General features: G+C 34.7%; 1 pseudogene; it reads left to right on the top strand.

The window, feature by feature from the left end:
- Nucleotides 1-5988: 5988 nt before the first annotated feature.
- Nucleotides 5989-11341, top strand: LOC149991709 (RWD domain-containing protein 1-like; annotated as a pseudogene).
- Nucleotides 11342-16805: the final 5464 nt, after the last annotated feature.

A 16805-nucleotide genomic window follows, 5' to 3' on the forward strand; every position in this document is an offset into this window, starting at 1 on the left:
GAATTTTCATCTGAGAATATTGGCTTTTTATTCATAAATAAAATGCAGTTCAATCCTAAACAGTCAAAAGCAAAGTCTTGTTTAAAATTTACATTCCAAGAGATAATTCAGCAGCCCCCCCCCTTTTTTTTACTTTGTCACTTTGAACTAGGCTCCTTACGTTAATCAAATCAATGTTTTACAAACCTTTCAATGTGCTGGATAAACCTGACCTATTGTATGACAACTACTGTGCAAATCCCATATCAGTTGTCTGTATCCTGCTTTGAGCTAAATTCTAATTTCCACTTTCCTATTTCTAATTATTGATAATTGCACCTTGCCTATCAATAACTTTCTCATTTAAGCTCTTGCTATAATAGATGCATATTTATATAGTATTTTTCTCTTGTATGAGGCATTTGACAGTTAATTCTATAGTCTAAGTACCATTTTGTAAAGAAATTTTGCTTGAATTGCTTATAGAATAATCCCCTTCTCAAATCTGATCGATAAAACTCTTGTTTTTCTAATTAGTTATTACACTGGCTCAAACAGCTTACTAGAATCAATCCGTTCTTTTCTATTTCAAATCTCTGTACTATGCAGTGATCTTACAATTTCATTCCTTTAACTCTATCAGTCAACACTGACTAATCTGCCTTTAGAATTCATACCCACAACCCTCAACTATTTCTGTGCCTTCTGACTCAACTCTTTCAGTCTCTACTAGCGTTTCCTTAGCTTTAGAAGACTGGCAGTAAGCCTGATATTTCAAATATGATACTACCTCCCTTTAATGGGACAGACCTAATAATTTTGTTAAAAATATAGTTTATGTTGTCTTTCCATTTGTCCTTGGATTTTGAATATAATATGACCTTTTGTATGATCCATTGTTGATACACTAAAACGAAACAAGTTATGCTTAATAAATCTGTGATTCAAGTGCTACTGTTGATATTTATTAGTAACTGATGACAAATTATCAGATTAGTATTATATTTTATTCCTTCTAAATTAATTTTTACACTACATGCAATAAAATTCACCACTTGTGATGCAAAATTTTATCAATTTTGACAAATGTACAGCATCATATATCTACAACCAAAACCATAATACAAATCAGTTCTATCAATTGAGGAAAAATTTTTTATCCTTTTTCTGTGTGGTCAAGTCTTTACCCGACACTGAATGCCCAACAATCACAGATCTGTTCTCCATTCATATAATTTTGTTTTTTCCAGAATGTCATATAAATATTACCATTTAGTTCATAGTTTCTTGACCTGGCTTTTTCAGTTAGCAAAATGCATTTGAAATCTATCCATGTTGTTTCATGTATCAGTAGTTTTTTTTTTTTTTTTTTTTTTTTGTGTGTGTGTGTGTGTGTGTGTGTTTAATAGTTTGCTAGTATTCCACTGCATACATGTACTATAGTTTATCTATTCACTGGTTGAAAAACACTCAGGTTCTTTCCCATGTTTTGTGATTATGGATAAAGCTGCTATCCACATCCAAGGACACAATTCTGTGTACACATAAGTTTTCTCACTTTTGGAAAGAATTTGGATTTCTGGGTCACATGGTATAGGCATGTTAACCTTTATAAAAAATTGCTAAACTGTTTCTGCTTTGCAATGTGTGGATGCTTGAGGTTCTCTACATCCTCACCAGAAACTCATTTCTGTAGCCATTCTAATAAATGTGGTAGTATTGCAGGATGGTTTTAATTTGAATTTCCTTAATGACAGGGGATGGGAAGCATCATTTTATCTACTTATTTTCCATCCACATATCTTCTATGGTTGAGTGTATATTCAAACCTTTTGCCCATATTTTAAACAGGTTGTTTTTAATTTTCTCATTGATGAGTTTTAAAATTTTGTTATATATTCTAGAAGCAAGCTGTTTTCCTTATATTCTATTTATAAATATGTTTGTCCTGTCTATGGCTTGTCTTTTCATTCTATTTACAGTGTATTTTGCCATTTCAGGTTCCCTAGCAATCTCTGGGGAAGGACAATGAGGTCATTGTATAAAGTGAGGTCCTATGAGTGGATTTGAGCTCCCCTTTATCTATGAGCCCCGAGGGATCCACATTCTATTGCCAGTCCCTACATATCATCTACCGATTTGTTAACAATTCCAGTTGAATTCTTTTTAGGTTTTGGTCTAGTTAGTTACTGCAGGTCTAGTGTAGCTTTGAGAAAAGTTGTAAACTTGTAGTTTGTCCAGCTTTGGTGGTTATTGTAAGGACAGGATAATGCTTTTCTAACTCTTCACTTCCTAAGTGGAAATCAGAATTCCTTTCACTCTGATTTTAATGTGACTTTGCATTGACCTATGCAAACCCAGGAACTCTCTCCACAAAGGCAGAAAATAAAACAGTTCTATTACTGATAAACATGAAACTGGAATGTAATGCATATAATAGGCAATCTAAAATAATTGCAAAGACAGAAATCTTACTCTTGTGTATAGCCCAATAGATACAGCCCATTATATACTTGTTACCACTAGTCCTTAAGTAAGAGGACTTGAAAGCACCCTTTCTGACATGCAGATGATCCTAAATTTGTGTTCCGTCATTGTCTTTATTCAAATTAAAAATAAATGTCTCATATCTTTATGACAGGAGTTAGATATGCAGCTTGAATCCAGACACCAACCAAATGAAATTCCTATCCTCTCATGGAAACTGGGAAGTAAGGCACCATCTTTGATGATTATGTTTTAAAGACATGGTTCCCAGTCCTTTATGAAAGAGTCCTGGGTTGGAAAACAGGCAAGAGGCTTATATAACTTTTGAAAAGATTTACATACATTTCAAATAGGAAGAGAAAACTCTTTTTATTTTTTATTTTATTTTTTGGTTTTTCAATTACAGTTGTCCCATTTTCCCCCCACTGCTCTCCCCCACCCAGCCCATCCCTTCTCCCACAATTATATCCCTCCCCGTTGTCCATGTCCATGAGTCATTCATACATGTTCCTTGACCTGACCCTTCCCTTACTTATCCCCCTTCTCTCCCTCCCCCTCCCCCCATTGACTGTTATTCTGCTCCTTGTCTTATTTAGTTCATTTGTTTGTGTTGTTCTTTAGTTTCCTGAATTAGGTGATATCATATGGTATTTTGCTTTCTTTGCCTGGCTTATTTCACTAAGCATAATTCTTTCTAGTTCCATCCATGTTGAGAAAGCTCTTATAGTTGCAAAGTTTCTAGAGCAGATGTTTTAAGAAAAGGAAAAGGAGGAAACTGTTTCTCTGCATCAGGGAAAATTGATTGTTTCTTTATTTTTAATTTGCATTTTTCCCTTATAACTGCAACATCAGGAACACTAAGCCCACAAAAAATTTACACAATATATATTTAAATGCTTTAATATACTTGAGTTTCATACCGCCCTGTGAGGTAAGCCAGAAAGTAATTATTTCTCTTGATCCAAAGTAGTAAGTGAGGACATTAAGACACAGAGAAGCCAGTTGAATTGTCCAGTTGCACACTTCTAAGAAGAAATAAAACGGGGTCCTCTCAGATCTAGCTTGTCTGCCATAATCTCCAGTCTTGACATCCGAGGCTGCCTTCTTAAAACTTATCACTGCCAGTAACCCCAAATGTATGTTTATGACCAAAGAATAGGACATGCACAGTCTGCAGGTATCAACAGACTTTTAGGACATATAATCTGGCCATATTAAATGTTCTCTTGATTGGTTCACTTGGCAAGTAATTTGGCTGAGAGAAAAAGGGCCAACAGAGAGTTAACAATTATTGATATATTTATTAACAATATGCATTTTCAAATGTCATTCATTCCTTAAACAAATATATATTGAATGTCTATTATATACTACATATAATTCTAGGGACTTGGGAAGTGATAATGAACTAAATTGGAAAAATCTCTGCCCACATAAAGTTTATATACTAGTGGGTAGAAAAGATAACAATATTTTAAAAATACATTAAATGTCAGTCTGTAATATATACAATGTAGAAAACCAAAGCAGAATAAAGGGGATAAAATGTGTCTGGAGGAGGATATAAGGGCTTTTGTTTTTGTAGAGGCCTGGAGAAAGCTAAGAGCTATGAGTATATCTAGGGAAAGAGCACACAATAAAAAGGAAGCTAAATATTCCTGAGATGGGACTATGTTCGTATATTCAAGTAGCAGCAAGGAAGTTATGTGACTGGAACTGAGTGGAGGAGAAAAGAGAGGTGATAGGGACCAGCTTATTAAGAGCCTCTTAAGTGAGATCAGAAGGCTTTGAGTTTTGAAGAGGATTGATACAATCAAGCATTTTAAAAAGTTAATTGTGCTGAGAAGACACTACCTTGGGGATAGGGCAGGAGCAGAGAAACCAGATAGGAGACTACTTGCAATTCAACTGAATTAATGATACCAAGTAGGGGAAACTTCCCTGCTTTGCCTTATTATCAGAGTTTTAAAATTTAATTTTTTCAAAATTAAAAATTTGGAGGGGTTAGGATTTACAGAGTTGTGACATCATGTAAATAGAAAATATAGACATTTGCTTAGGAAACATTTCATTGACATTGCTTGTAGAAAATAACTTAACATTTGCCTAGGATAGACTGAAACCATGACAGAATGAGTCAGAACTCTCTGATCTGTATATTACAAATAAGAATTTACTTGATAGTTTATCAAGTACTTAATATGTGAAGTGAAAGATAGAGCTGTGCATCCAAATTAATTTTGTAGTAACATTTGTAATTGTGATTTAAGAGAGATATATTGAAGTAAATTCCTATTTGCTTCAGAACTGACGAAACTTGATTTATGTTTGTCAGTTTCTCAAATGTTACTGAAATATATTGGTCCACTAACAAACATTTGCAGAATATCTTCCACAAAATCAGTAATATTTTTCTGCATGGCATCCCTATTTTTATCTTAAATGTGACAAATTATATAACCTGTGATTCCTCCACTTTAAGATAGTCTTCAAATGTCTTCGTATATTAAATAAAATTTTATCCAAAGGTCTTTTTAATCTCTATAATTTTACCAAGATCTGAAAGGCAATTTCTAGGACCTTTCTGCTTTATTAAGTTGGCAATTGCTAACTGAAAGCTTTGGAAGAAATCAATATTTATAAATGTTTTCCCTTTCATAATGCTAGAATAAACAAAGTGTTGAGATCTCTTTTGTCACTTTTAGATTTCTCATCACCCTCAGACCATTCCACTGTTTTCTAAGTCCTTAATTGAAGGACCATTATAGACACTTATGATCACTGATCTTAGTAAACTCGCATAATTTAATAGACTCCTTGTGTGGTAGTTGTTATTTAAAGAAAATTTTCTCCTTATTGTTCAGTTTATTTTCATACTATGGAGTGTTTCTAACAGCTTTTAACTTCTCCTCTTGCTGTATGGATTTCTCCTTCCCCTCCCATTTCCTGCTCCCCCTTTTTCTTTACTGCTACTACTACTACTACTACTAAAAGGATCTAGATCCTACCCAAATAAGTATGATTAAAATTTTAAAGCTGCCATCTTCCGTAGTTTCATTTCTTTGACATACACCTAGACATTTTTCTTTCTTATTTAATTATACAAAGGCAAACTTCTTCACTTTCATATATTTCTAAGATCATAGAAACCTGTCTATATTCTTTAAATTCCCTCATTTGATATAATTTGTATGTACAGCATGCAAATACAGTGATATCATCAGAAAAGGCAAAGAAATGTGCATTGTGTCCAGGATCATATATCATTTAAGAGCTAGAATGAACCCTCCAGGTTATTTTTAGCTGCACTTTTATTTTATTGCCAAGGAAATCAAAGGTCTGAGAAGTTATGCAGCACATTTCAGGACACACAACAAGGTGCAAATACTGAATTAGAACATTGATAGCTTCACTGCCATTTGGTGTTTCAGCTACTACACCACTATTGTTTCACCTACATAAGTAGTCATTGTAACAGTATAATCAAATAGTATTTCAAAAAAGAGAATTAAGATGATGTTGATGATGATAATTATATTTTTAATTACCTGCTTGGGTATGCCATTCCTTATTTTTTCATGCAAATTACTAAAATAAACAAAATACAAAACATTTAAACAGATACAATTACTGTTTGGAGTAACTTATAAGGAAAGAATGACCATGATTATTATATAAATTACTTCCAAAGTTGTACCCAATTATGGAACATTTCAAATGAGGAAAGCAAACATTTGCTTTATAAGAAAAGAACTGGCACGGTTTTCTTTTATTTGAAAGAGAAGAAATCATAGGAGGTTCAGGGAAAGTTGAATATGCCCTTTTATTGTTGTTTTAAGGAGAGTAAAAATTTTAAGTGACAACTGCTATGTAAACCTTACGATGTAGAAAGTCATAAAGGCATAAGGAGTTTTAAGAGAGAATCAAATAAAATGGTAATTCAACAGTGAGCCACACTTATTGCATTGTTACTATGTAACAGATGTTTCCTGGCTCCGAGTGTTATAAGAAATAAGACCCAGTTTCAGATCTTAGGAACTTCAAAGTCTAGTTGGGAGACTATTATTGAAATTAACTCACATGATTCAGTAAACTAGTTACCACAATATAGATAGAAAACACGATACAGAAGTACAAAAAATGAAAGTAGTGTACTCAACCTGTTAACGTCAAGAAAGGCCCTACCAAAGAAGTGATGACTAATATTGATGTCAAAAGATAAGAGTTCACCATAGAGATGTGAGGGATATTAAACTTCAGCAGGGGAAGCAGTTTGCTTGATGGTATAGGGAATGGGGGACATCAAACAACGTGACGTGTTTGAGCAAGAGTTGAGAATTTTCCTTCTGGGTTATGCTAAGAATGTTTCAGGAAATGAGGGTGTAGAATTAGAGAGCAGTACTTGGAAAGTCTTGTTCTACATATGTATCAAACAACTTTTATGGTGAAAAGAGACTTGACTTTGGGTGGTGAGTGCATGATGCAGCATGCAGATCATGCGTTATAGAGTTATACAATGGAAACCTCTATGGTTTTAATAACCAATGTCACTCCAATCAATTCAATAAAAAACAAACACACACACGTGGTTGGAGGGGAAAAAAACAAACGAATTGAGCATATCTGGGTTTGTTTTGGTGAAATCTGTTGTAGCAAAAGCTCAAGATCATGAATCATATATATCACAGTGAAAAGTAATATTTTGGAAAAGACAGAAAGTTGTCCACAATTGCATCATCATTTACCTTTACAGTCTTGAAAGGTAGTGGCATCAGACTCTCTTCTACATACTCCTCCCACTTCACATTTCCATGGATCCCACCACCAACAACAACTCTTCTCCAGAGACATCTAGGCTATTGGCTGCCATCATGCCCATAACTTTGTGACCCAAGGAGATAAGGGGATTTTAAAGTAATTCCTAAGAAAAAAAATGCAACCAGGAAAATAAAAATGGTCAAATAAATTCATCCAGGAGAGAAAATAGTTTGGTTAAAGGCAATGTAAGTTGAATGGGAGGCTCTTGTGTAAATTGAAGAAAAATGAAGAGGAAGATGTAGCAGTTTGTGTGAATGAGACTAGGGGACTAGGATCTAAACTAAGACTGTTATAGTTGTAATTTAGATTAAAAGTACAAAGTAACAGTAATTTGAAGCAAGGCTAGTAGAGCAAAATATAATAAAAGAGTCCAAATTGACTGTGCCTTTTCATAAGCAAAGGTCATAAACTAGTGGCATTTTCTTTGTAATAGGAACTCTATAGGGAATCTAAGATCAATGTTGTGTATAGACTGGCTTGCATTAAACATGTTGATTCTACACTATTTTTGAAAGGTTAAGAAAAGATTTGAGGAACCCTATGCAATGAAGTGTTGCTTGATTTCTTTGTTAACCTGACTAGATCGAATCAAATCCTAGACTGAATCTAGAAGATGATAATTGTAGCAGATGCAGTTGGCGGCCTACCCATATCCTCTCACCTTTACCATCTTGATCAACACTTGTGGACTACAAACTGCCAGCTCTTGAATTTATGGTGGTTTTTGTGTATTGTTTTGTTTTGATTTTTGCCTCTGGGCTGGGTTTGCAGCTAGGCAACAGGCCAAAAGTGATGGGCAGTTCATAACTCCCAGGAACAGCCCTCACCCAATAATTTATAAAAGTCAGTGTGTAAATATCCTACCTGCCATATCTCTCAGTCAAGTCTGAGATGTGTGTATTTGGGAGAAATAAGCTGTATTCATCCATAGTGGTAGATGGCTTGATAATCACCCTTTATTGACTTCCTTTTCCTGTTTCATTTCCTTAATCTTTCACTGCTATCTCTTTAATCTCCAAATTAAATCATTTTCACTCAGTCTTTAGGCTCAGGGTCAGCTTCTGATCATACTCAAACTATAACTATGGCGTTTCTCTATAATGAGACATATCAAAGGAAGAACATAGTAGTACTTCGTTATAATTTTTCTATAAGAAACATGAAGAAATATGTTTTGTAAAGTAGTATAAAATACATAAGGACAAACAATATTATAGGCCTATTAACTTACTAATGAAGTGTCTACGTGCAAGTCATAAAGAAACAATAAATACTCTATCTGCCATTATAATTATTACAAAATCTAAAATCTTCTTTTCCATTTTTAATTCCCATTTTTGATAGAGTCTTTATCTCAAGGACAGGAGTAACATCAATGCTGGTATGAGTTTTGTAAATTTCTATAACTAATATTTAATTAATCTATCATCAAAATTTTGTGCATCTTGTTTTAAATATTTATATCTGTATCAGTTAGCTTTTGCTGCATAATAAACCACTCCAAAACTTAGTGGCTTAAAACAAGAACTTAGCTCATCATTCTGCAAGCCATCAGTTTAGGCTGTGCTAAGCTGTGAAGTTTGGTTTCAGCTGGGCTTCCTTGTGAGTTTGTGATCAGCTGGCAGATTAGGTGGGAGCTGTCTGGATTACAGTGGCCTTGGTTATGATGACATTTTTGGGTTTCACATTCTCCATAAGGCTAACTCTGACTGTTCTTGTGGCTGGGGCAGGATTTCAAGACAAAGCAGAGATACAAAAGTCTTTGAAGCCTATGCTCAGAAATAGCACAATGTAACTTCTACTACATTCCATGGGTTCAAGTAAGTTAGGATACCAGCTCAGATTTTAGAGTTGGGATAACAGACTGGACCTTATAATGGGAGAAACATCAAAGTTATATTGCAAAGAGTTTGTATTCAGGAAGGGGAGAAGGCTTGAGTATTCATTTACACAATACCAAATTAAAACTAAATGATGATCAATTAAAAAATTAGAAGAAAGGAAGCAAAATACGCTTTTTGTCTAAATTTCAAAATTGTATTTTATAACAGCTATATATTAGTTATAATACAATACAAAGTATTTACCAAAATGAATCATAAATTTGAGATATTTTTCTGTGCGTACTTTTGGAATTACCTAGGGAGGGCAGTGTTAGCCACAGTTAAGAACAAAAAGCTTTTAATGCAAACTTTGATCTCAATTATCTGCAAGTTATAAATGATAATGTGGCACCAACCAAATTTGCTAAGAAGGAAATGCCATTTAGAATCACTTTGACTACTATGTGTCTAAAGAATTATTTTATTTTAATAGCTAAATATTAACCCCTGAAAAAGATGAAAATTGAAAGAAAATGGCGACAGGTCTTTAATTCTGCTAAAACTCCTGGGTATTCTCTAATTATAATTCCATTTTACCTATTACAGTAGGAGCAAAAATATTTATTTTATTCATGCATTTTTCTTCTCTATTAACATGAATGGCTGAAGTTTGCAGTTTTTCCAGTTTCTCAAAACAAAGTTATATATATATTCTGCACATAGAATGAGAGTCACTTTAGCCTTGCATTCCTCAACTAACCAGGTTAAATCAAAACTGTATCACTAAGGGTCTGGCTAGTGTGGCTCAGTTGGTCAGAGTGTAAACCAAAAGGTCACGAGTTCGATTCCTGGTCAGGGCACATGCCTAGGTTGCGGGTTCACAGAGACACAACCAATCAATGTTTCTCTCCCTCTCTCTATTCCTCCCTCCCCTCCCCTTTTAAAAATCAATAAACAGGTCCTCTGGTGAGGATTAAAAAAAACCTTTCACTAAGGTTAAAAGGTGCTAGTGATAGGATATTTGTAATATTCTTTAAAATTTTGAAATATAAAAGCATTTTGGATTCTTCTTTAATTCCTATTATGCTCCAGATATATCAGTAGACATTGCAAAGTAAATACTTTCTGTAATTCATACAGGGTCTCCAGTAAAAACGAGTCCCCTCACACACATACACCAGTTCCACATAGCAATCTTTCTGTTAGGCATTCTGTTCCGTGTTGATGGCCAGTAAAATATTATTCTAGTATGAGATAAGCTTCCTCCTAGAATAGTGGGGAGAACAGTAAGATTGTTGGGTAGATAAGAAGTCATAAAAATAATACATTCCATTCGTTGACCACTATCCACAATGGTCACGAAGCTTGAAAATGGGAATGCAGAGGCTCCAGTACTCCCGGGTGGGGTCTCTGCACCTGTGCCTCCTGGCCCCTGCTCGCTCTCCCAGCACCTCAGTGGAACCAGCTGCAGCATCAAGCACTGGTGTCTGGGTGATCCGTGGGCAACAACGGCAGATTATGACTAGTAACAGAGCAAGGAGCTGGAGGCTCCAAAGTTCATCTACCACGATTCCTTTACAGTATTATCAGAAAATCTCCCCAGCTTCACCACTACTGTGACACCTGAGGCTGGAGAAAATTATGAAACTCTCCAGATTACCCTCAAGTTTGCATGAAGTGAGAAATACCCAGGTGACTCTCCCCCTTTATGAAATATTTTTTTCCAGGAAACTATAGAAGATAATGATGTTTCGGGCATTTTGAAATTATTAGCATTACAAGCAGAAGAAAACCTTGGTATAGTGATGATCGTTAGGGGCAGCTGTGCAAGAAAAATTAAATGAATTAGTGGGTCAAGTAAAAACTGTAAGAGAAGAAGAAAAGAAACAAAAAGAAAATGAAGCAGAGGAAGCCCAAAAGCAATTATTTCATGGCACTCCTGTTACAATTGAGGATGTCTTAAGTTGGAAAACCAAGTTTGATGCAGAACTCTTGGGAAATAAAAAAGAAACAAATGAAAGAAGAACAAGCAGGAAAAATAAATTAAGTGGGAAACAGCTATATGAAACAGATCATAATCTTGACACATCGGATACCCAGTTCTAGGAGTACTCTGGAAACAATGTGGACGTAGATGAGTCTTTGTTCCAGGAGATGGATGACTTGGAGCTGGAGGATGATGAGGATGATCAGAATACAGTCCTGCTGACCCAAAGAGTGACTTGCTGGATTAATGGACTATCCCCAACTGCAAAGAGGCTTGACTACCACAGCATCTGTGGCTATGCTGAGAAAGTGTTGATTTAGCTTTCTTTTTTTCTAAGACAAATAACGTTCAGAAGAATATTTTTATAATAGTTTTCATCATTGAACTTAATAGACTGACCTTAATATTTCAAAAAAAGAAAGACTTAGAATAGCATATAATAAAATTAATATTCTATTTAACTGGTGTTATCCACAATAATCAGAGATCTTACAAGATTTCTAAGAATGTAGAGATAATTTATATTGGAAGAATGGAACAATTTCATTTGTGCAGAAAATTTTAATTCCTTTCTCCTTGAGACATGACAGATTTTATGTATGTTAAAATGATTTTTTTCCTCTTAAATTTCGTAGAAAATACAAATGTCTTTTCTCTTTGCATTTTTACTTCTTCTATGCTTCAAATACCCTCTCTGCCCCTTCCCCTTTACCTTTTTACATTAGAAAACAAACCAACAAACAAAATCCCCAGGATAGTCAAGTATTCTCATTACTTGACAGGAACATGACTAAACACAAGTTTTGAATATCTCTAAAAGCACACAGGGCAAAACAGTGGATCAACAGGTAAATAGCATCTATATATTTCTTATATCTCTCCATTATCTATCCCTGTATCTATGAACATACACTCACATATATAGAGGGAGGGTTTTTTAAAACTATTTGCTGTATTATATTTCTTGTACGATTTACTTAAAAAATTTCTATTATTTTATATTTAATAAAACAGTGAATTAATTTCTGACATCTGTGTATTGCTTGATTTTTTTTATTTTCTTGGGACTGAAGGCAAGAGAGGGAAGTCAAGAAAAGGGATGTAGAATGAAGAAATGCAACTTGGTTCTGCCAAAGAAAAATAATTTATTGTGATAGATGAGATTTTTGTTTTTCTTTTTAATTGTACAGTAGTCCCTCTCTGTATCGCGGTTCACTTATCACGGCCTCATTGTATCACAGGATTTAAAAAAATATTATATTTATTTATGGCGGATTTTTCACTATATCGCAGGATTTTGCGGTACTATATACGTATGTTGTTAAAATTACATAGGTTTAAGAGTGTAGAATATGTTTAAGGACATAAGTAGTGTTTATAAAAGTGTGGAAAAGGTTAATAAGGGAGTGGGAAAGGTTAATAAGGGAGTGGGAATGGTTTATAGGTGTGTGGGAAGGGTTTATAAAGCCTTAAATATATATAAATACTAAAATAAATGTAAGGTTCCTACTTCGCGTATTTTCACCTATCGCGGGGGCGTCTAGAACGTAATACTTACGATAAGTGAGGGAATACTGTATATATTTCTGGCAATGTAAAAGTTCAGGAGCATTGTATATTAGTATGAAAAAAACAAAGTAAACATTTTGAACTTGATCTTATCAAATTACAGAATATCTATTATATATTTCTGAGGAAAAAATGTAAAATTACAACTTTCCCCCAAATATCTCAGCATCTATAATGCAAAGCTTTTACAACTACAAAATAATTCATTTTCTACTAACCCATAGCAGAAATAGGAAATCTATTTTTGCATACTTACAAGTTCACTATCTAAATAACATCTTGTAGCAGTTCTATAGATCACCTCATCTTGAGAACTGATTTGGAATATTAAAATGTAGAAACTACAGACAACTCCAAGCATCCTAAATGATACATAGGAGTGTGTGCTGAGTTGTTGAGTGGAAGGGGAAATAACACAGTTTTTGAACATGCTTACACCATTACACATGTTTTGGCCTCTATCACTGCATTGTTTATGACTATTGGTTAAGGAAAAGCAATCATTCTGCCAGTTTAAATTCAATAAATATATAAATGCTTTAACAAAGTTAAAGTTGCACAAGTCTTCAGCATCTTTTGACATTATGATAGCAAATGATTGTTTAATTAATAATTTCTTACTGTAAAGTGTAAGATATGACTATCAGAAGATTTAGCTTTCTTGTTGTCTTGTGGGCCTGATAAAGGAATAAAAATTAGAACATGATATTATGTAAGTGTGGAACACCAAATAATTTCCCAAGTAGTGTGTAGACCCTTGACTGTTGATATGGCCTCTCTCTTAACTTAATGAAGAGGAAGCAACTAGTCAAGGAACTAATATAAATGACTCATGGACGAGGATGACAGGTTGGGGATTGACTGTGGGAGAGGGGGGAAGTGGGCGGGGCAGGGGAGAGCAATGAGGGAAAAATGGGACAACTGTAATAGAAAAACAATTTTAAAAAATTAAAAAATTAAACCTAATGTATAAAACGCATTAGTCCCATGGTTTCTTTGTTTCTTAAAACCTGATAGATTTTTCGCTCTTTGTCCACACAGAGCTTTCAACACTCCAGGTTTGCCTCCAGAAATAACTGCGGGTGCATGGAAGGTGGCATCTGCATCTGCTCAAATTTTACTGCTTTTTTTTGGTTCAGTTGTAAACATGAACTTGGTTGCAGTCTACATTGCCAGATGATTTTGATTCTAGACTAACCCCTTTTTGTTCTACGCTATTCCAAATTTCTGAACTCTATTTTTACTAGCTGTTTACTTCACACAGCTAGTTTTTGTTTTCTAAAATTCTTGATGGGAACAGTCAAATCCATTGATGTGTATGTTTACCCAACTTGCTACTATTCATAGAATCATAAATTTAGATTATTTTTCCAATATATATTTGCAAAAATAATCAAAGCTGTGAAAATAATACAGCTATATTCAATTCATATCAAGAAAGAAGTCTCACTATTGTTACTCAGACTGTATGTCTTTAATGGTTTCCACTTGGATCTTTTTCCCAGCCATAGACATGACTCTGATTATCTCTATATTGAAATGCTCCTTGGGAAATTTCTTCAATGTGCCCTGATCCAATTCCTTCCCAGGAACAATCAATTTCCTTTTCTTGTCTCCCTTTCAAAACATTTTTATGGGCCAAAGTGACACAAGGGTACATAACAAAGGATGTTTCTGTTGCTGTTATTTCTCATGGAAGATGAAATTTGATGTATGAAGTATTGGGAATTGAGAGTCATTTAATGATTTTTGGAGAGGATCCAATTTGAATTTGTATGGAATGCTCCTCTAAATCCTGTTTTATATGGCTCATGATTATTTCACAATGCTTTCTACCCTTTGTTCACCAAATATTGTTACCATAGCAGGTGTAAACATTTTTATTTCTAAAGTCTAGCTACTTGAATTGTGGTCCACGTACCAGCAACATCAGCACTTCCTAGAAGATGTTAGAAATAGAGACTCTCAGACCTTACCCCAGACTTACTGATTCAGAAAATGTCTTTTTAAAAGACCATCTCCTCAAGTGATTCATATGCACATTCAAGTTTGAGAAGCACTGTTCAAAAATATTTTCTAGACCCTGGACAGGTAGCTCAGTTAGAGCATCGTCCCTATATGCTAAAGTTGTGGGTTTGATCTCTTGTCAGGGCACATACAAGAAACAACTAATTAATGCATAAGTAAGTGGAACAACAAAATCAATATTTCTCACTCTCTCTAATGAATAAATAAAATAAAATAAATTTAAAAACATTTTCCTAAAGGAAAAAAAGAAGTTTAACTGTTATCCTACTATGCCTATGGCATACTCATTACCCCCTTTACACTTACTCTTTCATCCTTGGCTGAATGCTAACTGTCCAAGCTGCCTCAAAAGTATGCCAGTTTCTTTTGTGGACACCAAACTGAATGGATATTTCTGCACAAATATTTTTCTACATTTACATTTGACATTTTATCTTCTGGGTGTAGAGCTGTAATCTCCCAAATAGTAAGCAGTAGCCACATGTGGCTATTTAGAGTTAAATAAAATGAAATAAAATACAAATTAAATTAAATTTAATTTCCTCAATCACTTTAGTCATATTTTCAAGTACAAATTGAATATTGGATAGTGCAGATGTTGACCATTTACATCATCACAGAAAGTTCTATCAGCAATTGTCTAGAGACTACTATATTCTAAGTTAGGCTTTGAAACGGTCAGTTTCAACAGCTTCCAAATCAGACTGGCATTTCCAGTGAACCAGGATAACCAGTTGAAAGAGAAAATCTAGTTAACTCAAGGGGTTATTCCCAGTGCACTTGGTCTATTTCTGAAATATCATATAGGTTAGAACTGTAAGAAGAAAGATTGTATAAAATGCCTCCTCTCCTCACATTTCTCTACCATTATAGGGAGATCATAGCAAGAGCATCCTACTGGAATGGGGAGATTTGGAAATGGGAGCAGAGGATCCAGTTCCCAATCAGTCACTGAATGTGTGATACTAGTAAATCACTTGACCTGTCCAAGTTTGAATTTATTTAACTCTACAATCAGGATATGGTGCTTGGTGATCTTCAGGTTCCCATTCATTTCTGTAATTCTCAATTGTATGAATTAGAAACTTCTAATGCAGCTGCCTGAAATCAACCCATTATGACCATGGATACCATTAAGTGAGGGGTGTGCATTTGATATCTATGAAACACAAGTGCTAGGGTTACAGATCATTTTTTAAAAACATCTGCTTTCAAGGAAGTAATCTAGAGTAGTGGTCTTCAACGCGAGTGCTTACACCTCAGGAGAGACCAAATTGATTCTCAAACTGAAAGAATGTCATGTTAAAATTACACTCTATATTCATTTTTTATTTAAAATAAACCTTGGAAGAATTTTAATGTATAGATTATCAGTAGGATGAATATATGTGAGTGAAATATTTTCAATTAATACATTTATCAATATATAATATACAAACATATGCATAATAATGCACACAATTATTGAAAGTGCACTTTCAGATAGTTTTAAAGTTTTGGGGTGGGCGATCATAGAAATTTGGAAAACACTTGTTTAGAGGAGAGGTAGACAGAAAGATAATACTGGGTGTGCAAGAAAAAACTGCTTTAACAAGAACATAGGATTGAATAAGAGCATAAAGAGGATACATAACCATGAGCTCTGGCTGGTGAGGCTCAGTGGATTGAGTGCCGGCCTGCAAACCAAAGGGTCGCCACTTCGATTCCCAATCAGGGCACATGCCTGGGTTGTGGGCCAAGTCCCCAGTTGGGGACACATGAGAGACAACTGCACATTGATGTTTCTTTCCCTCTCTTTCTCCCTCCCTTCCCCTCTCACTAAAAATAAATAATTTTTTTAAAGGTCACAGAACAAAGAGTGGGTGTCAAGGGAAGGACAGCTTTTCAGAAGTTGTGGTCCTTGACTTGAATCATCAAAAGGAGGAGCAGAGGGGGTCTGGAAATAATCAGTGGAATGTGCAAAGATACATGTGCCCTAACCAACATGAAAAATGTAGGAGCCACAACAAGTTCAGTGTGGACAACTAGTTCAATGTGCCTGGAAGCTACATTTTATGTCAGGGAGGGGTAAGAAACAAACCTGGAGAGGAGGACATAAGCATAAACCTATATTA

This window comes from Furipterus horrens, unplaced genomic scaffold (assembly GCF_987537825.1).
Source record: "Furipterus horrens unplaced genomic scaffold, mFurHor1.1.pri manual_scaffold_17, whole genome shotgun sequence".
In the NCBI taxonomy this organism is placed as follows: Eukaryota; Metazoa; Chordata; class Mammalia; order Chiroptera; family Furipteridae; genus Furipterus; species Furipterus horrens.